Below are 24020 nucleotides of genomic sequence, written 5' to 3'. Positions count from 1 at the left end.
GTAAAAAGTATATCCACACTTACCTGGATGATATTTCTGGAGTATATTATCATGGTTATGACATATGTGTAGGTTGATGCTTGGGAGCTGGAAAATGTGACATACAGGCAGTTAAAGTGTGTGTCAGATCCTTTCTCCTGGTTCCTGTTAATGGGCAATGTGAGTACATTTATTTACTAGTTAAAGCTAAACTATGTAATATATATATGGTTTTATTTACAGGAGGTGTAAATAGACCACTTAAGATAATTGTCACAGACAACTTTCTGCAGCAGAGGTCCTACTACAGACAGTTTTATGGAACTTAGACTAAAAGCAGCTATTACCGTTTTTCACCAAGGCTATGGATTTATCTTTGGGTTGAGTACATGGCCGTGGGTGGAGAGGCCCTCTGGGAATCTGTTACAGCATGTGTAACTACAGTCTTTCAGAAAGGGTGAGCCCAATCATTCACTCAAAGTCAGAAAGTAAAATGAAGATGAATGACCCAGTCCTGAAGAGACTTAAGTAAAGCGGGGTCTCTTATAACACGTGCGTTGGTTGTCACTGATGAATCTTTTACTCTGACTTTGTCCGGAGGTCGTAAATGCATTATATCTCCTAAAAAACAAACCACTTCTCAGCACTGCAGAACCCTCCACCGGCTGCCAGTGAAAGAGGTACTCTGACTTACCTTAAATGCCTAGAAGGCCTGTGTAGTGAAGACACTACACTAAAGTGAGTAATAACACTTTATTAGAGACTAGGCAAGTAGTGGGACCGGCGACTGGGCTCCTCAACTGCCAACTGCCCCTCACTCACAGCAGCGCGGCCCTGGTCTCCAAGGAGACCATCATTGTGACCCAAACATTCTATATGGCGTTGCATGGTTCTGTAGATACCCCACACTACACAACTCCCCCTTACACAATAAACAAAAACACAATAAAAACCAAAAAAAATAACATTGAACATACAATCAAAGATTGAATATATTATTTTGACATTATATGTACTTTCAGAAATAATACAGATGATGAATGCCTATGCCAAGTAGTCACACACATATTCATCCAATGCGACAGGTCGCTTGGTGACTCTTCTCGATCTACTATTAACACCAGCGCTCTTGTCTCCAGTATTTTCAATTATACTGCCTTCAGAAACGACAGCCATCAATTTACAATCCTTCCCGGTAATTTAATCAGCACTGTTTTCTGTGACTACACCACTAGTGCTACCACTAGTACCCTCCAGACTTTCTTGATTCATACGCTGTCCTGAATCAGGTTCTAACTCTAACCATTTGTCGTTCCCATTGTTAACTTGTCCTTGTCCCCACAGTGCTACCCTTTTAAGATTCCAGCATTTCCCATTTTCTAGCCTTGCTGAATTTTTCATCACCTCCATAATACGTTGAGGTTAAAAAAAACTAGCTCATACTTTTTGAAACTATTCCAGGTTTTTTAATCTGCACCACTTGCCCTACCTCAAGATTAGTGTGTCGAGTGTTGTACTTAGCATCATTATATTTTTGATATTTGTCATGTTTTTGCAAAGGATTGTTTTTAACTTCTAACAATGACCAACTTACATTTACTAGAGCTTTTAACCATCCAGGATTCCATTTTGCATCCTCACTTCCTTCCCCTCATAAATTCAAAAGAAGAACATTTTGTTGCTTCAACTTCCGTTACTCTGTAAGACCATAAAGTTTTAAAAACTTGAATTTCCCAGAGAATGTTGTTTCTGCATGCCAATTGAATAGCCCATTTCAAAACTCTGTTGTACCGCTCTATCATGCCATTCCCACTGGGATTATACAACTAAGTTGTTTTATATTTAATGCCACACTTGCTAAAATACTGTGTAAACAAATCTGAGGTTAATTGCACTGATAATAGTAGCGGGAGTACCTTCATTTAGGAAAATGTAATCAACATTTTTTATCTCATAGTATCAGTATCTAATTTCTTAATGATTTTCACAATTGGCCACTTAGAAAACACATCCATAAGAGAAATTATGCACTTGCCAGAACTCCCTACTGGTCTCATATGTCAACGGCAACACACTCCCATGGGGACTCTGAACACTTAAAGTCACTCATTGAAGGCCTTAACGTTTTAAGAGTTTCATCTGCAGACATACATATGCCGCACTCTCTTACTTCTCTCTCAATTTTGATGTCAATATCAGGCCACCAGTAGACACTTTTCACATTAAACTTTGCCTTAATGGTACCTAAAAGCCCTTCATGACACAGGGAAATTATTTATTCTCTTAAGGATTCAGGTGGAATCAGTCTTTCTCTTCTCACAACACTACAGCATGTTAACTCATTTCTGACCTCCCAGAAAGGCCTACGTTCCTTCAACTCTACTTTTGGTAGCCAACCCTTACTTATGGAGTCAGTTACCTTCTTTATCGTTAAATCCCTGTTATATTCAATATCGCACTCTTACTTGGTGAAATAATCCAAACCATAGTCCCATACCCAAGCAAACTGGACGTCATCCAACAATTCATCTTGGTTTTCCATAATTTGAATAGGCAACCGTGACATAAAATCGGGCCTGCACTTCTTTTCCAATCTGTAAATGAAGTCTAGTAATCTCATAGAAATTCTGGCCAACCTTGATAAAACATTGTTCATAACTACCTTTGTCAACACCTTAACCAAAGGTTTATGATCCCGCTTGATTGTCACTTCTCTGCCCCAAATAAATGAACGAAAATGTTCAAGCGTCCATGCACACGCCAATTTCTCTCCTTCAATAACTGCATACTTTTCTTCAGCTGGTGATAACGATCTTAAAGCATAATCTAATATTCTTTTGTTGCCAGTTTTATCATACTGAGATAGAACTGCCCCAAGACCTATGCAACTAGCATCAGTGGTGATCATGCTTTTTCCCAAGGGGCAGCCGAAATTGCACTTTTGAGATTTAAAAATTCCTTTTCACTCTCCACAAGCCATTCAAATTTTGCACTAGCTTTAAATTAACTGCCTAATGTGTAAGGTTCTCTTAGAAAAATTACTGCCAAATTTGAAAATAAATTCAACATTTCTAGAAAAGATTTTACTTCTTCTTTACTTTTAATAGCTTCCACTAGTTTAGTCTAAGGTCATGACATTAGTGCCGCAGGGATCCAATTTAAGTGCATCACCTGCCTCTCAGAAAATCAGCATTTTTCATATTCTACCATTAAACCATACTTTTTCAAAAACGACAAAACATGCTTGAGTTTATCATTATGGTCATTAGTATCCTTACCCATTACAAGAATATTATCTCGAAAAACTAAAAAGCAGTCCAATTTTCCAAATATATTGAACATTAAACGCTGAAAACCAGGTGCAGCAGAAGCCAAATCAAATGGCATTCTTGTAAACTAAAAACATCTTGCATGAGAAATAAAAGCTGTGTACTTCTTACTGTCCTCACACAAAGGAATTTGGTGGTACGCTTGGGAAGAATCAATGGTGGAAAAAAATTCCATTCCCCTAGTTTTAGTCAACATCTCGCTGATGTTTGGTAACAGGAATTGCTCAACCAAATATTAGCATTAAGATGGTGAAGAGCAATACATAATCTGATCTTTCCATTAGCTTGCCTTGCAATTACTAATGGAGCTATCCACTCTGATGACTCCACCGGTTCTATCAAACCATCCTTAACTAAACGTTTTCTACCTCTTCCCTTATAGATATGAGAACACTCCTGAGTTTATGTACTTTGGGAGAAGTATTCTGCTAAAAACTATTTTGTGTTTGAATCCTTCCATCTTCCATCTTCCCAATTCTTCCAGCAAAAACATTTGGAAATACATCACACATGCTTTTACTTAAAACCTTCTTTTCATCAAGCACCAATACTTGTTCTATTCCGTTGGATTGAAGGACCTTTCTTGGAAATACACACCTTACCCAATGCCTTCCTGTTCTTGAATCTAAAGATTACATTTCTGCAACCCAACAACTCTATGGTTTCACCAGTATAACTCTCTGGTGCAATATCTGTTTCACTAAGACTGGAACCCAATTTGTCCACAAATTTATCTTTACATACTGATTCATTAACTATAGTGAATAGCGAACCTGAATCTACAGCAATGCGAATATTTACTCCCCCCATTTTCAATAAGCAGAAAGGTTTACATTTGTCATTTCCATTGCCCATGTTTAGAACTATCTTCTCTCTTATTGTCATAACACCTAAATCATTATCATCATCTTCTTCCTCACTTGAATAATGTGTTGCACCTTCCTCTATACATTTGACTTTATCCTTTCTTAACATTTTAGTTTTACACACTCGAGCAAAATGATCCATTGTTCCACAGTTGCTGCACTTTTGTTTATTGGGTGGACAATTTCTGTCATTGACCAAATGTTGTTTACTATTACACACAAAGCACTTTAGTTTCTTTCTTAAACGGTTTTTATCACCATCTTTTTTGTACACGTTTGATGGATTTAAATACTTTAGGGTTGTTGGCCATTACTCTGGTTTACTGTTTCATGTTCTACTAGAGAATTATCCTTCTTGAGTACTTTAGCCGTTCTGCCAGACAACTCAGGATTTTCTTACGGCAGACATTACATCTTTCAAAGGACTGGCCCTATTTATCCAGTCTCTCCTGAATAGATGGGTCATGAGCGTGCATTACAACTTGGTCTTTCACTAGCTCATCTTGTGTGACTCAAAAACGACAATCCAGTACCAGTTCTTTCAAAGCAGTAACATATTCATCAATTGACTCATTCCTCTCCTGCTTTCTGTGGAACAAATTATAGCATGTAATTCCTATACATACATTTGGAGAAAAGTAAGTATCCAATTGTCTAAGTACTTCATTAAAATAATTTTGGCCTTTGAGCTATCACCGTAATTTAGTTGATTGTAAACTTTCAAACCCTCCAGGCCCAAAGAATGTAGTAACAATCCCTTTTTATTTCTGCAGAGTTTGTTGCCATGGTCAATATTGGAACTATAATTAAAAAATATTCCTTCTACTGTAATCATGGTATAGGTGGATCCCCTGGAATGCACAAGATTTCATCGGGTGGATTCACCGTAATGTTTGGTACAGGAGTTGCCCTGGTTAGGGTGGCTTAACTTGTGAACATATAAACTACTGACCCTTTCTGTAAAATAATTATATAGTTCAGTAATTATTCACAAATAGCATGAAGATACCATCCAGCGCAAAACAGTGAATGCGTAGGCAAAAATACTCTTGGACTACATAAATAATAACTAAACTAATAATGTAACCATAAGCTGTGAAAATAAGCGTAAACATAAATTGCAGAGTTGTACTTAAAGATATTGTAGAATGCTGTATGCACACCTGAGGACTAAGTAAAATGCTGAACTTTATGCTGTGCAAATCAGCGAAATACTATTGCTGCATTGCACACCTTTAAGGAAATTGTAAATGTGCTTGGGTAGTTGGCCAAATGGAGAGAAAGTTCTGTGGTGTAATGTGTGAATCAGAGAAATCCAAACTTCTGAACCACACACTTGCTGTGCGAATCAGCAAAAGGTTATCTGTCAAACCGCACTTGGAGCCACAGGGTACTGAATTGCTGAAATGTTGCTCCAATAAAGCTGTGCGAATCAGCGTGTAAAAACACAGCCAAAGGTTCATCCACAAGTGGATTGCCGCTCCCAATTAAGCTATGCAAATCAATTTGTTCGCACACTGCTGAAATGCTGCCCCAATTAAGCTGTGTGAATCAGTGTGTGGAATACCCCAATTAAGCTGTGCGAATCAGTGTGTTCGCACACTGTGGAAATGCTGCCCCAATTAAGCTGTGCAAATCAGCGTGTGAAATTCCACGAACGAATCGCACCGGTCTGTAAATGCATGTCTACTGAGCAACGCGCATCGGTAGCTGTTGCTAGGCAACACTAGTGACATTGAAGAGCACACACCAGCCTCCACCCCACAAGCAGTTGCACGCCAACACTCGTAACTTTGAAGAGGGAACAGGAGCCTACGTAGTAGCCATTTAGTTGCTAGTCAACACACAAGGCAAGCGTTTAAACAAAATACAGGAAGGCATTTGCAGAATAAAAAATTAGCTAGCATTCGCGCAAAGAATTTTCAATTCTATTAAGGACACGGAGGCGAGGATTATGCTTTCTCTTTCTATTTATTGCCACTCACAGCAGCCAATGAAAACGATTTATTGTGTAAATAAACTACATTTCCCATGATGCATATTTTGCACATCACATCCTGAAAGACCCTATAAGAGCCACCTTAACCGCAAATCCTCCTCTTTCTTTGCTCGAACAGTAAAAGTCCAATTACAATAACTTAAGTCCAAAACATCCGCCAACGTGGAAGAACTGAACCAACTGGAAAGTGACGTCTCCTTAACCAGAAGTACTCCTAATCCATCTTCTTCTCAGAACCTGGAAGTAATGAAGCACAGGAAAAATCTTGTAACTTCTGCTTAGACAGAATATAAATACATACGGGTGGGTGAATATTACATTTCTTGTAATATAACCGGGTGGGATAATTCTCGCCTCCGTGGCCTTAATAGAATTGAAAAGTCTTGGCGCGAATGCTAGCTAATTTGTTATTCTATTACAGGACCGGAGGCTTCGGATTATGCTAGTTTAACGCTTATCAAACACAACTGAAGCTATATCACCCACCGGTTTATAATAAAAATGTTTAAAAGTTGATTCAGAGAACCAAATCAGCAGATCGCATGATATCTTGGACAGTGGAACCCAACATAAAGGTCTTGGAGGCCATAGCACCACGCACAGAATCCGCACCGTACACCTGGGTATCAATAGCCACCTCTTTCATGATATCCTTTAGCCATCTGGCTATAGAAGCCACAGAGACTGGTTTATAAGGCTTTTGCAGAGCAATTAACAATTGAACCACACCATCAGGTCGTATAAATCTTGTACATTGTTCATAAGCTTTTAGACATTGAACGACACATAGTTTTGCATTACCAGGGAAAGCATGATACTCAATGCTTCTTGACAAAGTTTTTGTTCTGGCTGTAATGTTAAAGGAAACTCCTTCCGGATTAAATACTCTACCTGTAAGGTCCAGAGCTTTGACATTGGAGGACCGCTGACAAGCAGATAAGCATAAACGCATAGCTAACTTACACAATAGTTGTTTCTGGGTCGTCATGAGGCCATTTGTCAAATAAGGAAAGAAGTAGAGAAACATCCCACAGATAGGAATACTTAGGTTTAGGAGGATTCGCTACCCTAATACCTTTTAATAGTTTGCAAATTACTGGATGCATACCCATTGGTTTGCGGTCCACCTGACAATGGTCGCCAGAGCTAACGGATCTGGTCTCCAGCTGAAGAACCTCTCCATTTGCAGATTCAGTCTGGACGCAAATAGGTCGATCTCGCAACTGCCCCAGATCGCTTGCAACCATTGGACTATCTGGGGTTGGAGTTGCCAATCGCTGTAATCCCTGAGATGCCGGGAGTTCCAGTCCACTACAATGTTCGATTGCCCCGGGATATACTCGACAATTACCGTTATCTGATGATTTAGACAGTCGTGCCAAAATTCCTTTGCTATTTCCGCAAGCAGATGGGACCTCATGGCTCCCAGTTTGTTGATGTACCGTACCGCCGAGAAGTTGTCCATCCGAAGAAGAATGCAATATGAGAGACGTCTGGGAGATAGAGTCCGGATCGTGAACGATCCCGCTAAGAGCTCCAGACAGTTGATGTGAAGATCGAGTTCGCGCAGGGACCATTGCCTGCCTGTAAAGATATCTCCGCAACACGCACCCCAGTCCCAGCGGCTGGCGTCGAATTCTATAACTACCTCTGGTTGAGAGACAAAAAAATGGCCCTGCCGTTCCACGCCTCTACGTGACTTAACCACCACTGTATCTCTTCTCTTGCCTCCTGAGAGAGGGGAACAACATCCGTGAAAGACAGACCTTTTTGAAGATGCCGTATCTTTAACCTTAGAAGGGCCCAATAATGGAGAGGGCCCTGAAAGATTGCTTGAATGGATGAGGCCAGAAGACCCACGATCCTGGCAAGTACTCTCAGTGAGACTGTCTGTTTGGATAACAACGCAGTGACCTCCTTCCTGATGATTTTCAGTTTGGAGCGGGGAAGACTCAATTGTGTTGACCGAGAATCTATGACGAACCCTAGGAAGTCCATAGTTTGAGAGGGAGCCAGAGCTGATTTGGCTTCGTGGATCACGAACCCTAGATTTTGCAAAGTGGCTATGGTCAGTTGTAAGTGTTGAACAGCTAGCATGGGAGATTGTGCCATGATGAGTATGTTGTCTAAATAAACTATCATGCGAACACCTTGCTCTCGTAGGTGAGCTATTACTGGTTTCATCACCTTGGTGAAGCACCATGGGGCTGAGGAGAGCCCGAAAGGAAGGACCAAATATTCGAACCATCGGTTCCGCCATTGGAATTGGAGGAAACGGCGATGAGGAGGAAAGATGGGTATTGACAGATAGGTGTCCTTCAGGTCCAGCCGGACCATCCAGTCTCCTTCTTTGAGAAGATCCGCCATGAGATGGATGCCCTCCATCTTGAAGTTCTTGTAAGTCATAAACTGATTGAACTCCTTCAAATTCAAAACTAACCTGTCACCTCCGCCCTTCTTCTGCACTAAGAAAATATTGCTGCAGAAGCCGCAAGGGCCCTCGTTGCAATACGCTATCACGTGTTTCTGCAGCAATTCTTCTAGTTTGGAATCGATAAAATCGCATTCTAGTTGGGAAAAAGAAAGCTGACTGGGTCTTTTGTCCTGATGGGGAGTCTGATAAAAATCTAAGTGGAACCCCAGAATCGTCTGCAAAATCCACGCATCCTGAGAAATTCGATACCAATTGTGATAGAAAAAACTGAGTGCGACACCTCCAATGGTATTAGAAAACTGTCGGGCACGTACCTGCAGAGTCTAGGGCTTGAAAGCCTCCACATTGGCCACCTCTGTGGAAACGCCATTAGTTGAAGCATTGTCTGGTCGGATGGAAGGTTCCTCCGCGAGTGGAATCCCACTCTCCGCGGCCCCTTCTGTAGTCTTCTCGTTGAGGACCTTGGGAGAATTGACGGCCTGGCAAGCGTCCTCTGCCTCTCATGGCCTTTCAGAAAAGGCCAGCTTGAAAGACTCGCTTGATGCCAGACTGGGCCTTATCCAGCATGGTGAACGTGCCCACATACTTGGAGACATCCTTGACAAAGCGTTCTCCGAAGAGATTGCCCTCAGCCAAGGGGCCCGGTTCCGCTGCCGCCAATTCAGTGAGATTGGAGTCCATTCGCATAAGGAGTGACTTGCGTCTTTCTGTAGATAGGGCGCAATTCGCATTGCCAAGTAGCCATATGGCCCTTTGGGTCCACCCTGCCAGTACATCCGGGTCCACCGCAGTGCCCGAGTTTTGCGCCTCCAGGGCCATTTCTAGAATCTTAGGAAGAGGGCCTGCCACGTCCAGGAGTTTGTCCTGACAACCCTGCCAGGCCCGATCAATACCTTTGTTTGGGTCCTTGGCGAACCTCTTGAGGAATGTAAGGAGGCTTGTGTCTATGTCCAGGGTCTCCGCAACCTTGTCCGGAACATCAGGTCTGCACAGTCCCAGGGACTGCTTTTTTAACGGCCTTATTGACGGACTCCTGGACGGTAGCATCTAGGGCTTCCACAATATTATCCTCCAAGGAATGGGTAGACACTTCCTTCTTATATAAATTATCATCCTCATAACTGACCCACTCATCCATTGTTAGGTAGGATTTAAACACAATCGATAGGGTAGAGGCGTAGCAGGGGGAGCCAACCCACAAACAGATAAATAAGAGTACCTAGCTCCTCAGCAAAGCTGTATAAGAGTTCTTATAGCCCAAAGGGCGTAGGGAGAGCCAAGAGACAAGTTCTAAGGAGTTTGTGCTCACTCCAAGGCCAGATATTTCTTGGAGCCCCCTCAGGCGTAAGCAGGGTGTCTCCAGTGCAACTTTTGCCGAGCTAATGAGCTTCGGAACAATTCTGGGGAAGAAACGATGTGCATAGCCCAATCCTACTAGAAAATAGCCCAATTGGGCTACGCACGTTGAATCTGCAATGCTCTCCAAGAACAACACACCGGCTATTAGGGGGGGGGGCTGTAGAGTTAGTTGAGGGCGCTGGGCACTGCCGACGGCAGGGCGGTACCCCAGAGCCTTGAAAAAGCACAGTTTTTCACCCTCGGGACGTCCACCGTCAGAATACAATGAGCGCTTGTCAGCGCAATCAGCGGAGCGCCCGAGGCCAAACCATAGCGCATGATCGCGCTGGCCTAAAGGAGTGAATAATACCCCCAGTGCGAGTCGCGCCTCAATTATAGCACCCAGCGCGAGTCGCACTCTAAGAAAATAAATGCATAGCACGATCGCGGCTAATAAGGGATAACCCAATGAGGGAAATATAATGAGCACAGCGCGGTACACGCGCGCACTCGAGAAACACATCAAACCATCAAAATTGCAACGCATGCGTTATGTAAACCTTATAAAGCATAATAGTGAAATAAATCATTGATCACTTAACTTTCTACGTAAGCAGCAAAGAAAGAGGCGGATTTCCGGTTATGGTGGCTCTTATAAGGTCTTTCAGGATGTGATGTGCAAAATATGCATCATGGGAAATGTAGTTTATTTACACAATAAAACGTTTTCATTGGCTGCTGTGAGTGGCAATAAATAGAAAGAGAAAGCATAATCCGAAGCCTCCGGGCCTGTAATAGAATTTAACAGCCACAACTATAAGGTTTCCCTTCCTCACATGACCACAGTGCGCATCTAGCCGGAAGGAGGAAATCCAACGTTGGAACCTCTGCAACAAGGCAGTACACAGTCCGAAGTCAGGATGGAGCAACGAAGGTGAACAGGAATCGCAGCATGTGTCGTAAAATCGTTGCCACAAAAGTGTAGTGAAGACGCCACACTAAAGGGAGTAATAACACTTTATTAGCGACTAGGCAATTATTAGAACCGGCTGCTGGGCTCCTCAATTGCTAACTGCCCTACACTCAAAGCAGCGCGGACCCAGTTTCCAAGGAGACCATCATTATGACCCAAACATTCTACACAGCGTCACATGATGCTACAAGGTTCTGTAAATACCCCACACTACAGCCTGGCACCAACATACCTAAAAATCAAGAAATCACCCCAGCCAGGCCCATCCACTAAACTGATCTGAGTCTCCTCAAGGTATCTAAAACAAGCTGCAACACCCAAGCAGGCAGGGATTCCTCAGGAGGAGATTAATGCCTGTGGAGAAATGACCACAACGCAAAGTCTAACTCCAGCATCTTCCTGAAATCAGAAAAAAACTGAAAATCAATCCATTGTAAATCAGTGGCTCCATCAGAAGTGTCTTAAAGCAACTCAGCACCCTCAACCAATTTAGCTTTGTGGTGCTTGTTATATAAAATGCTTAGCATAAACAAATAAAAATGTCTTGGAATGGTAGATAACCTACCAAAATTGAGCATTGGCTTTACTCTTTTCCTAATAATCCTTGTGGCTACCAGAAAAACTGGCATAGATGTTGTGAGCCTCTATGATGTTGAGCAGGAACTGTAGAAATACGATGCAGACACAAGTAGATATATAGACATAAAATGTGTCTTTTAATGCAGCACAGCATCCAACGTCTTGCCTAAAGGTTCAGCCGAAGTAAACTGACTAAGAAGGCATTCCAGATTCTACATACAGCCTAGCAACAGTGCAACACATTTGAATAGTAATAAAATAGAGGTACATGGGGATTATAACACATCTCCTCTAAAACAGAAATCAATAAACTGTAAAATCATTGAATTTATGAGGAACACGTCTCACTCAGCAGGTATCTTTGACTCTAGATGCTACAGACTCAGTTCGAATAACGTGGCTTGTGTGATCACCAATTACAACTTCATTTGCAAATTCCTCATTCTGGTCATGGGAATGGTTCAAATGCTTCAAATGCACATTAACATTTTTAAAACTATTGCATCTTGCAACACGCCTAACATTCCAAACTTTACCATCCTGTGTAACCACACTGTTCAAATCCACTTTTACTACTCTGGTGGGTTTTCCAAATCTGGGCATACCTTTGGAAATAATCCCAGGCAGACGGATTCTGACCCAATCTCCTACACAAAAATTGGGACTTTTAACTCTCCATTTCTTATCATACCCAGTGGCGGCTGGTGACATTTGAAAGTGGTGAAGGGCGTAAAACAATTGTCGTACTTCACTGCGGCGAGCGAGCCTGAACAACCTACGGGGGTACGGGGGGTTCTCCCTCAAGAACATTTTGAAAAAAGAGTAGGCAAATGGTGCATTTTCAAGCAAATTTGAGAGTGTGACACTATCCCAGAAGTGCTGCAGGCTGTGCTCAAAATAGTTCTTAAATTAGCAAGGATATGAGGTGCCCACACTCGTGTCCAACCAGGGCTGAGCTCTGCAGGAGCAGGGGCTGTCACTTTCACTTAGGGGGACCAGACTCCTTTCATTTGCAGCCAGGCCTTTAACCAGAAGTGACAGGGTAGAGATCCCGAGCTCTGGGCTGGATGGCCTGGATAAGTGGCGCAGACAGAGAAGGCGACATGGATAGAGCAGCCCTCGGTGTCCCGCGGAAGATACATGTGTTCAGCATGCCCCGCATTAAGTCATCCTCGGCAGGGTGCGAACAAGAGTGAAACAGTTTCTATCACTTCAGTAATTAGAAGAGGCACTATGTAGACAGCGAGCTAAATGTGTGGATGTTTAATGCATTAAATATTATTTAAGCATACACATGAAACAAGCCGTTCTCACTAAATTATACATCACAGGCGTATTTGCGTGTTTGTAAATGTGAAGCCATTATTCAAATCTATACAGCAATGCACACAACTAACGCCACCCCGCGTAGCCAGAAAGGACTGTACAATTTCGCTGCTCGGTGGAAGGCATTCCCCTGGTCTTATGAGTTTTCTACTTATATTAACTAACTGTAGTAGGCGTTAAACTAGACCTAGCCTTTACTTGTTATAACTATTGGAATCTTTAATGTACATTTTACTATCTCGTCGTGCTGCATACAGAAACATTAACTGGGGTGCAGCGGCAGTGCCCGGGAGTGGTAGTGTAACATTAATACATTCCAGCGCCTAAAAACGGTTTGCAGAAAAAGCGCTCATGCTTATGTACTAAATCAGTCAATCATGAAAGCACAAATACAATTCAAAGTTGTTTCTAAACAGCTCCCCTAAAATATATGTTTCCGAGGACCACCAAAATCCTATAAAAATCCAAACTTGAAATAGAAATTAATTCAGTGCAAGGTTTCTGTAATTGACGAGCCTGGGAAGTGAGGGCGAAACACATGGAAAATGCCAGCCAAGCGCGGGAGTACAGTAAGCATACCAATGCATCTGCCCTGCAGGAATCATTTAAGGTGAGTTTTTGTGTGAATGGAAAGCGAGTGGACGGTGTTACAAAATTGCTCGTAAAAGTTGACCCAGCTGAATCGACTGAAACATACACAGAAGGGAAACACCCATCTCGTTGCAAGCAACTCTAACTGTGGAATACCAGGTTGCAAAACTTTTAAAAGCAAGTGCTGAAGCCACCTAACATCTAACAAACAGACCACTGTTGGGTTACTAAGTCCCAGAGGTTATTTTCAGTTAAAAAATACCAGACACACACACACACATTTCCTGCCGTCCATCACATGCCAAAGTAAAATTCAGGTTGGACCAGCATTCCTACGTCAGAGGACTCTCACAACTGCGATACGTGGAAGGGGCTGCTTCACGATGTGTACCACTGCAGCACTCTTTAACAACACCGACACCACCCTATGCCACACCGCTGCTGTCTGTCGCACCACTTAGGGTGCTCTCTCGGGCCACCCTGGAACCCAGGGAGCATGTTCCCTTCCACCAACCCCACTAGCAGGTCCTTCTCCCAATTGCCCCCCTCATCCATCCATTTCGCAGCATGCTGCTGTGAGAAGCATAATAATAGCATTCCAAATTCGACACACTAAGTCCACCATACTCAGATCCCCTCATCAATGTCCGGTGCACTACTCTAGTCCACTTTCCCGCCCAGATAGGCCTGGTAAGAAGGGAACTTAACTGTCGGAACACCCCTGTGTGCAGGGGACACAGTGAATTTTGAATCACGTACAAGCATTGTGAGGCAAAAACACCATCTTGCAGTCCGTAACTCTACCCATCAATGATTGGTAGCATGTACCTAAAACGGACAGAGACCAGCAGTGCGCCAGTGACCCTTTCAATATTATACTGTGGCTGTTTCTTATACGTATGGGCCACCATAACACCAAGATATAACTTCTCCACCTTCAATTTCAACCCCAGGTCAGGCAACTTTTCCCTGGCACACAAGTCAGCAAGGACTTTCGTTTGTTAATTTGGAGGCCAGACACTTTGCCAAGCTCACGAAGGAGCTCTAATTAATGCCATCACCAATGTACTAAGCTTTCTAAGATAAAACAACGCATCCCCAATATAAAGAGATATGATATGCCAAGAGTGCCCCACCTCAATTCCCCATTCACGCAGCACCGTATGGACCTGCACTGAAAGAATGGGACCTTATAAGCATCTCCTAGCTAGGGGACATCATGTCAGGGACGATACCCTGCTTTGTGAAGTGGGTGAGCCCGAGCAAGTACCGTACTAGACCCTAAATGCGTGTTTCTCCTCCTATCCCCAGAGTACATTAGCAATCCTTGACTGCATCAGCCTGACTCAAAACGTGTAATGTCTGCTCTCCACTTCGCATTTACAACTGACCTGTCCTCTGCAATTTGACAAAGCAGCAATAATTCAAAAACATAAAGGCACACAGTCGCGGCCGGCATGACTTGGGGGGTACACATGGGGGGTGGGGGCGTTTAATTTAATGATAGATTAAATAAAAACAAATAAACTTACTTCGGTGATGGTGTGAGGAGTAGTACGACACATCCAAATTTTCTCCCTTAAAACATTTTTCCATTCACCACCACACTTGCGTGCTGCAGTTATCCATTCTTTCAAAACTCGATTAAATCTTTCTACTTGACCATTCCCTTGAGGTTCATATAAGGCAGTGGTCAAATGGTAAATATTACAATGCACCAGAAAATCCTGCATCTCTTTGGATTAAAGTGAACACCATTGTCAGTAATAAATACTTCAGGGTACCCTTCTCTCGCAAATATTTCCTTAAGAAACTCTATGACCACATCAGTGGTAATGTGACTAACAAATTTCACCTCAGGCCACTTCGAATGATAGTCAATAACCACAAGAGCAAACCTCGCATCTTGTGGCAAAAAATGGAAAGGTCCTGAGATATCCATGGCAACTTTCTGCCAAGGAACTTCTGGCCAATCCACAGGTTTTAAAGGTGCAGGAATCACTCCGAGACCTCTCTCACTATTCACACAATCTTCACATTCTCTTATCACTCGATCAACCATCCTGTCTAAACCAGGCCACCAAACGTTAGACCTAACTAATCTTTTCATAGACATACCAAAATGTTGTTTATGCGCTAATTGAAGAATAATCTCCTGCATTCCTACAGGAAGAATACATTTACTACTCTTGAATAGTAAGTCTCCTTCTAATTCCAATTAATCTACAACCTTAAAGAAAGGTAGAACTTCAGGCAATAAAAGGTCTTTCCTTTGCCAACCTGTCATAACATAATCTTTCCCTTTGTTCCATAATTCATTTTCCTTGCAAATATCAGACCAGGTTTTTTCCTCAATACCTTCAAAGGTTTCCTCTACAACATCACTAATAGTAGCAATTATGTCTTCTTGAGGTTTGTCCAAACTTCCTTCTTCATCATTGCAAGGTAATCTGGAAAAACAATCCGCTATGACATTATTTTTCCCAGGTACATACTCTACTTTAAAACTATACTCCTGTAGTCTAGACATCAACCTGGCATTGCGAGCAGTGGCATTCCTACCACCACCAAGTGACAGAATATGAACAAGTAGTTTGTGATCAGTCCTAAGTAAAAAATTACTTCCCCAAACATAATTACGGAAATGTTCGATGGCCCACACACAACCAAGTAGTTCCTTCTCAATCAGACATATTTCCTCTACGCTTCATTAAGTGTCCTAGATGCAAACGCTACATTCCATTCTTCTTTTCCACACCTCTGAGATAACACTCCTCCTAAACCATACATGCTGGCATCCATAGTAATTATACATTCCTTACCCATACAAAATGTTTTGAGAGAGTAGACGCCTCCAGAATATCATTTTTGATTTGCTGAAATGTATTTTCTTGTTTATCAGACCACTCAAACCTTACATCTTTTCTGCTCAACAGACGCAATGGTTCCATCTTTTTTGCAAAATTCTTAATAAATTTACTATAATATTCGCACATTTCTGCAAATGAAAGTAATTTCTCTCTGGAATCTGGTGCAGGAGCTTTCACTATGGCATCGACCAACGATTTGTTTGGAACAACACCTTCTCCTGACAAAGTGTGACCCAAATATTCTACAGAAGTGCGGATTAACTTACACTTGATTTTCTTCAATGTCAACCCATGGTCCTCCAATTTTTTGCAGACTTGCTCCAGATGAGTGAAATGTTCTTGATGATATTTTGAAAATATAAGTATGTCATCTTGGAAACATTTTGTAAAAGTATCACAGTCTTTGAATATGTGGTACATAGCCCTTTGAAACTCTGATGCTGCTAATATTAAACCAAAGGGCATCCTCTTGAATTGGTATAAACCCAATGGTGTAATAAAAGCAATACAATGTCTAGAAACATCTGTCAACTCTATCTGGTGATAGGCGGATCTAAGATCCAGAGTAGAAAACACAGCAGCTCCTTCTAACATGCTCACAAGCCCATTTATGCTGGGAAGTGGGTGGCAATCAGCTATCACATTGGCATTTAAAGCTCTTAAATCCACACACAGCCTCAAAGATTGATCCCTTTTCTCGCCAAAACTATGGGAGAAACCCATTCTGAAGACTCTACCTCTTCAATTATGTTTTCTTTGACCAGGTCCTCCAACATAGCTTTCAATTCTTGTCTGATGTTGATAGGAATGTTCCTTAATTTTTGTCTCACAGGAATTTTCCCTCTCTTTATTTTTATCGCATGAGAAAAACCTGTTAGTTTACCAGGTTTGTCAGAAAAAACTTTAGGAAATTGGTTAATAATGGTTTCCTCACTACTTTTGTCTGATATGATAAGGACTGGTTTACTATTCCTGGGGTTTAGTATGATTCCTAGTTTCCACTGATCCCTCCACCCAAGTACATTCACACCTGTGCCCGCTATATAGAGTTTAACTTCAGCTTTCCTACCTTTGAACTCTAATTCCACATTATCGTAACCAATAACATCAATTGCTGTGCCATCAAAGGTTTCTGCTACAATATGAGGCGGTTTCAGGAAGATTTAGAGAAGATACAAGCAGCTAAGTGCACATGACTAAAAAGAATGCCCCCTATTCTAGGCTGGCCTCAGCAGAATTATGTTAGTACAATTGGAGCTACTTACAGTGAGATGGAGGAAGTTTGGAGAGGAGACAGGGGAACTTGGTTTTCCCCAGAGGTAATTGATGACCAAATGGGCTCTAAAAACTGATTGGCCCATCACATACATTGAGGGAGTGACTGTCCCAATAATTCATAAATTCTTCAACATCCAGTAGGGCTACAATAGAGGTGAAGAAGTGCTATCAGAAGCACTAAAAGACTGTCACAGGGGTCATTGAGCGTGTACAGACAACAAAATGTTTGATCCCCATCGTAGTGGTGCTTAATCCCTATGTAAATGTCAGGTAATGTGTTGATTTGTGGATTGATGTGCTATGCTAGATGATCTTCCTCTAGCCAACATCTAAGTCATGATCACAAACGTTGAGGACGCAAGTATTTTTACAGCCCTTGATCTGACCTCTGCCTATCACCAGATCTGATGGTCTGGCGAGTCAAAGGAATACACAGCTTTGTTACTTCTGATGAGTGAGTATCATCCGTGAAGCATGCCATTAGAAAGGTCTCAGCCACAGCAGTTTTACAAATAGGCATGTTAAACCTTTTTGGTGAGCAGAGGGATATTGTTTCAGAATCATATCTTTGTTATTGGTAGGATAAGGAATGAACTAGCTGCCTTGCTAGTTGACATGTTAAAATCATGGAGAGGCATGGGTTAACATGTAGTTGGTTCTGCTTTAGCTCCATAAAATACGCAATCACTGTATATCTTAAGGTATTACGTGACCAAAGAAGAATATAGACAGGACAGTGAGGGCGAGCAGTCACAGGCTTCTCATGGAGATTGTGGTACACTTAACACTCAGAGCAGCGAGGGAGAATAGTCACAGGCTTCTCATGGAGATTGTGGTACACTTAACTCTCAAGGGCAGTGAGGGCGAGCAGTCACAGGCTTCTCATGGAGATTGTGGTACACTTAACACTCAGAGCAGCAAGGGTGAATAGTCACAGGCTTCTCATGGAGATTGTGGTACACTTAACTCTCAAGGGCAGTGAGGGCGAGCAGTCACAGGCTTCTCATGGAGATTGTGGTACACTTAACACTCAGAGCAGCAAGGGTGAATAGTCACAGGCTTCTCATGGAGATTGTGGTACACTTAACAATCAGAGCAGCGAGGGTGAGCAGTCACAGGCTTCTCATGGAGATTGTGGTACACTTAACACTCAGAGCAGCGAGGGTGAGCAGTCACAGGCTTCTCATGGAGATTGTGGTACACTTAACACTCAGAGCAGCGAGGGTGAGCAGTCACAGACTTCTCATGGAGATTGTGGTACACTTAACACTCAGAGCAGCGAGGGTGAGCAGTCACAGGCTTCTCATGGAAATTGTGTTACACTTAATACTCAGGGCAGCGAGTAGTCACAGGCTTCACATGGAGATTGTGGTACACTTAACTCTCAGGGCAGTGAGGGCGAGCAGTCACAGGCTTCACATGGCGGTAATGTTGGGGAGGGGGACAGGCTGGTGACATAGGTGAATAATGTCATGTCCAGCCAAATGCTGTCTTTTTGGAAAAAGATAAGTATTTTGATAATGACAGAACTTAATATAGTACATAACTCTTCAGGAGTGCACAGTGGGTCCACAGAGTTCTCTACAGAATGAAACCATGGGAGTAAGCACGATTAAAGCTCAGGTGCATCCTGGTTACTGTTTTGGAGTGCAGGATCTTCCTAGTGACCTGTATGTCAGTCCATAGCAATTGGCTATTCAGTTCTTGGGCTGGGATAGCAATGTCCAATGAACTGTCCCACCAAACTCTGTTTTCCAAGCTCACAGTCCATTTCTTTCAGATGCATGGAATTACCTGATGTGGTGGGCATGCTGGACTGTCAAGTGAAGGTATGGTAGTGGACCGGTCAAGTGGTGCACTTTCGCTCTTACCTGGCTTGTTCGGGCAACCCCACATCCATCTCTCCGCAGTCAGCCACATGGCATGGAGCTCTGAAGGTACCTCCAGCTGTTTGCTCCAGAGGGTGCTGTGGAAGGATCTTCCTCCTTCGGTCAGAGGCGCTATTGTAATTGCTAAAGTGCAGTGAAGGTAGAGTCAGCACAAGATGTCTGCGTCTTTTCACAGTTTTCTCCAATTCACGCAGACTTCGTGGTTGCCACTGGCAAGTCATACATGAGCTCTCCTAATTCAGACTTGGCTCGGTCATTGGACAAGGAGATCTGGGGTGCTTTGGGCACTTCATGAGTCTTCTGTGCACTCCCATCTCTGGGACATGCCTCACAGTTGACTCAGTGGTTGTACTCTCTCCCATGGGCAGGCAGACTCCTGCAGGACTAGGCTCTCTCTGTTCCCCTCTAAGCAGGATGGCATCTCCTAGAGTCACTGACAGACCCACATCTTCTTCCATCAAGGCTTTCGGAAGCCACGCAATGGCCCTTCCCTTCGGGAGACTGGCTATTGGTGATACCTGTCCTGGAACACAGTGGCTCTTATCCTCAGGCACTGAACCTGCTCAAACTGGAACAAAGTGGGGACGTTCGAGAGACGCTTTCATACAGTGTTGTAGCTCTTTTCTTTGTGAAAATCTAGGGCCTATAGAGCACCATCTGATTAATTGGAATACACAACTGAGGCTAGTTGTCAAATCAATACATTTACATAACATGAGGCACATTCTGACTCCACAAGGAAGACAGACGTTTGCGTTTTCAAAACCATTAAAGGTTTATTAAAGGTTAAAATCTTCACAAATTCATCAAGTTACTATCAGTCAGTAATCAATAAATGAATGCATGAATTGATAGAAAGTTCAAAATCAATAAAAGTCAGATAAACAAGAAGGCACATTAATATAAAGTTGTCTCAGAGGAATAGTTAAGTAAATCAGTTCTCCCATAGAGAGCACCCCACTCGTGTATGGAATATGTCTGTGGAAAGGTCTGAATAGTTCTGATTATTGTCTACTTTGTGCGAACATAAATCACACAATTCTAACATTTGATTCACCTGCACAAGGTTCCCATGAACGCTCCAATCAGGTTACGAAACACAGAGATAATCTACACTCGTTATTTTCTCAGGATCGTTCACAATGAGGCTTCTCCACACTTCCTTCAAACGCACAGTTATCTGCAACTTAATGAGGCCCGTTGGACAGCCTGAGCTCTGCAGGCGCACTTGTTACAATGAATTGAAACGTTCTTCAGTTATCCAGTAAAGGCAAACGTTTCACAAAAACAATGAGGCCCGTTGGACAGCCTGAGCTCTGCAGGCGCACTTGTTACAATGAATTGAAACGTTCTTCAGTTACCCAGTAAAGGCAAACGTTTCACAAAAACAATGAGGCCCGTTGGACAGCCTGAGCTCTGCAGGCGCACTTGTTACAATGAATTGAAACGTTCTTCAGTTACCCAGTAAAGGCAAACGTTTCACAAAAACAATGAGGCCCGTTGGACAGCCGGTGCTCTGCAGGCGCACTTGTTACAATGAATTGAAACGTTCTTCAGTTATCCTGTAAAGGCAAACGTTTCACAAAAACAATGAGGCCCATTGGACAGCCTGAGCTCTGCAGGCGCACTTGTTACAATGAATTGAAACGTTCTTCAGTTACCCAGTAAAGGCAAACGTTTCACAAAAACAATGAGGCCCATTGGACAGCCTGTGCTCTGCAGGCGCACTTGTTACAATGAATTGAAACGTTCTTCAGTTATCCTGTAAAGGCAAACGTTTCACAAAAACAATGAGGCCCGTTGGACAGCCTGAGCTCTGCAGGCGCACTTGTTACAATGAATTGAAACGTTCTTCAGTTATCCTGTAAAGGCAAACGTTTCACAAAAACAATGAGGCCCGTTGGACAGCCTGAGCTCTGCAGGCGCACTTGTTACAATGGATTGAAACGTTCTTCAGTTATCCAGTAAAGGCAAACGTTTCACAATAACCAGGACACGTTATATTCGTAAATGTGGAGTTAGGTTCTCCTAGAAATAAAGAAATACACATGTGATATGAAACATGATGAGAACTAGATGTTAGCCCCTTTCAAATGCAGGCCTGCAATAGCTATGATCAATCTAAACGTGAACAAAACACAGTTAAAGATTTGTGTGTACACACCTGTTAATGTCGATATGAATGCAAAACATTTAATATGAAAGATGACTCTTGTAGGTATAAATCTCCTGCCTGGGTTTCAAAACCGGTTTAGTCTGGCTTCTTTCAGTGTTTATTGTTCCTCTGCAGCGCAGATAGGTTCTTTGTGCGAGGTGATGTCTCTTCTCAGCAGGTAGTGATGGAGCCAGTTCCACGCAGTGGTACCCACAATATGAGCTCAGCAGGTGTGAATTGCTGCACCTGCTTGTCATCAGCCTGCCAGTATGGGCCACTCAGAGGAAAGCACAGGATCAGGCTCTCCCCGTAGACTTGTCTTTCACTAGCAGCTGTCTCTGCTGACTCACCCGTAATACCACCATTAACCAAATAGCAATGGTTAGGAAGGACTAATCAGCAACCCCTTGCTACACAAGGATTCATACGACTTATAAAGGCGGTCCTGCCGCCATCCCTCCACACGTCTTAGTCTGAAGTTACACCCTCCTCCTCAGAACTGCCTGCGGGTGTTCACAACCTCCACCTTGTGCCACGTCCGATCAGGGGATTTGCAAAGCGGGTCTCCCTGGTAATAGCACACATACGCACTTCACGGTAGTATCGAGGTCTTGGAATTGCAGCTGTGGAGACCAGGCGATGATGGAGCAATCCACGAGCCGTCCCATGACGGTCGACGAATTGCAGGAGGGTCAGTGGCCAGCAGGGCCACCAACAAGCCTTGGCAAATGCAGAAGATGTGTTGCAGGAAGAGTTGCAGAAAGTAAGACCAGCAAGGTCTAGGGAACTCACCCACCACAGGTAAGTTAGGGCCAAAATCCAGCAAGCAGGCGAGCCAGCAAGAATTGATGGAAGCCCCCGAAGAGACTCTCTGGCAGCAGGCACAGTGAGTCGCAGGGAGGCCTCAGCAGCACAACAATGATGGAGGCCCACGCCGCAGAAAATGCAGTGAAGATGTTGCTTCTGCAGCACAGTGATTCTTGAGTCTGGGGCTTCTTGGAGCTCGAAGACCTTCAGACTGAAGGGCCAAAAAGCCTTAGTAATGGCAAAAAGATATGGTGCATAGGGATTCAGTTCCTGCAGCTCCATGAGGGATTGGAGCCTTCCAAATTGTACAGAAGACAGTTCAGACCTCTGGAGTCACCAAACCACCACCTGTGTTGTAGAGACTTGAAGAGTCTGTGGAACAGGGGGATTCACAGGCCGGTTGTCGTCATTGAAGTGCCTGTGGTTGCAGAGGAGTGACTCCTTCCCTCCAAGGGAGATTTCTTCCAGCTGTCCTTAATGCACACAGAGTCTTTGTGACTCTGGAGGATGCACAGCCAAGGATGTTGCAGGATGGTTGCAAAGCACGGAGACAAAGTTGCAGTAGGATCCTTCCTACTAGAAGCAGTCTTGTCTTGGGTCCAGCCCAGCCCAACAGCAGAGTCCAGTGTCCAGCAGCAGAAGAGTCTTGTGGATGATCCAGAAGATGAGTTTACAGCAGAATCCTTGGTCCAGACGAATCTAGGGTACCAACCTCAGGGGATCCCTTAGGTAGCCCAGGAAGGGGATTGGACAGCTTCTGCAATGATCCACTTATCGGAGGGGGTCAATGATGCTACTCAGGTGGACTGACCTGTCAGATGCTCCTAGGGGCCTCTGCTTATCTTGGTTCCAAGATGGCAGAATCAAGTGGCCACCTGGCAGAGCTCTGGGCACCTTTTTCTGGGGATGATCTGGACAGGGGGGGGGGAGGGGTCACTCCCCCATCATTTGTGTGATTTTGCGGCAGAGTGGGAGCCAAGGTCTCCTGGACGAGGGCACAGGTTTATGCAAGGAGTGTGCCAATATGCCCTTTAAAGTAGTCTGGAGGCGTGCAGGGCACCCCCACTCTAGCCGGGAGACACCTATTTCTAAAGGAGATGTGGCTGCACCTCTCTTCTACAGGAAATTCCTTGCCTGCGTTAGGCTCATCAGCAAGGGGGCAGAACAGTGGCTGGGGTCCGCGGCAGCACTGGACTGCAGGCAGACCCTGCAAGGCTACACAGGTAGACATGGGGGCCCTCTAAAGAGCCCCCAGTACATGGTATCATGTAACTAACACCAGAATATGTGTAGTTGCATAGTTCCAACATGTTTGATACCAAACATGCCCAGGTTAGGTGAAGCCATTATGTAGTTGGACATATAGAGTTTGTCAGTGTCCACTACTTACCTTAAAATGGCTTCCCCGCACTTACAAAGCCAAGAGAATGGAGTCCGGGATTTGCAGGGATCCTCTGGGTTTAAGTGCAGTGACAGGGATATAAAGGAAATCTTATTTCTAAAGTGAAGGGTGCATGCACTATTTCACGCCGGCTGCAATGGCAGCTCTGCAGACACAGTTTGAGTGGTCTCTCATGGGTGGCACAATACATGCTGCAGCCCATGCG

General features: G+C 43.5%; 1 protein-coding gene and 1 long non-coding RNA gene across 2 annotated transcripts in view; one reads left to right on the top strand and one right to left on the bottom strand.

Annotated features, from left to right (window-relative positions):
- Nucleotides 1-24020, top strand: part of TMEM145 (transmembrane protein 145) — a 325900-nt gene that overhangs the window by 254752 nt on the left and 47128 nt on the right. The window lies entirely within an intron of this gene.
- LOC146808762 (uncharacterized) lies at nt 6130-10590 on the bottom strand. Its single transcript, XR_014966251.1, has 2 exons — nt 10548-10590; nt 6130-6410 (listed from the first exon to the last, which is right to left on the bottom strand). It is a non-coding gene; the product is annotated as an uncharacterized LOC146808762 (long non-coding RNA).

The sequence above is a fragment of the Triturus cristatus genome, chromosome 7, assembly GCF_964204655.1.
Source record: "Triturus cristatus chromosome 7, aTriCri1.1, whole genome shotgun sequence".
Classification (NCBI taxonomy): Eukaryota; Metazoa; Chordata; class Amphibia; order Caudata; family Salamandridae; genus Triturus; species Triturus cristatus.
Note: the sequence above shows the minus strand (reverse complement) of the source record. Positions and strands in the feature narration are given on the sequence as shown.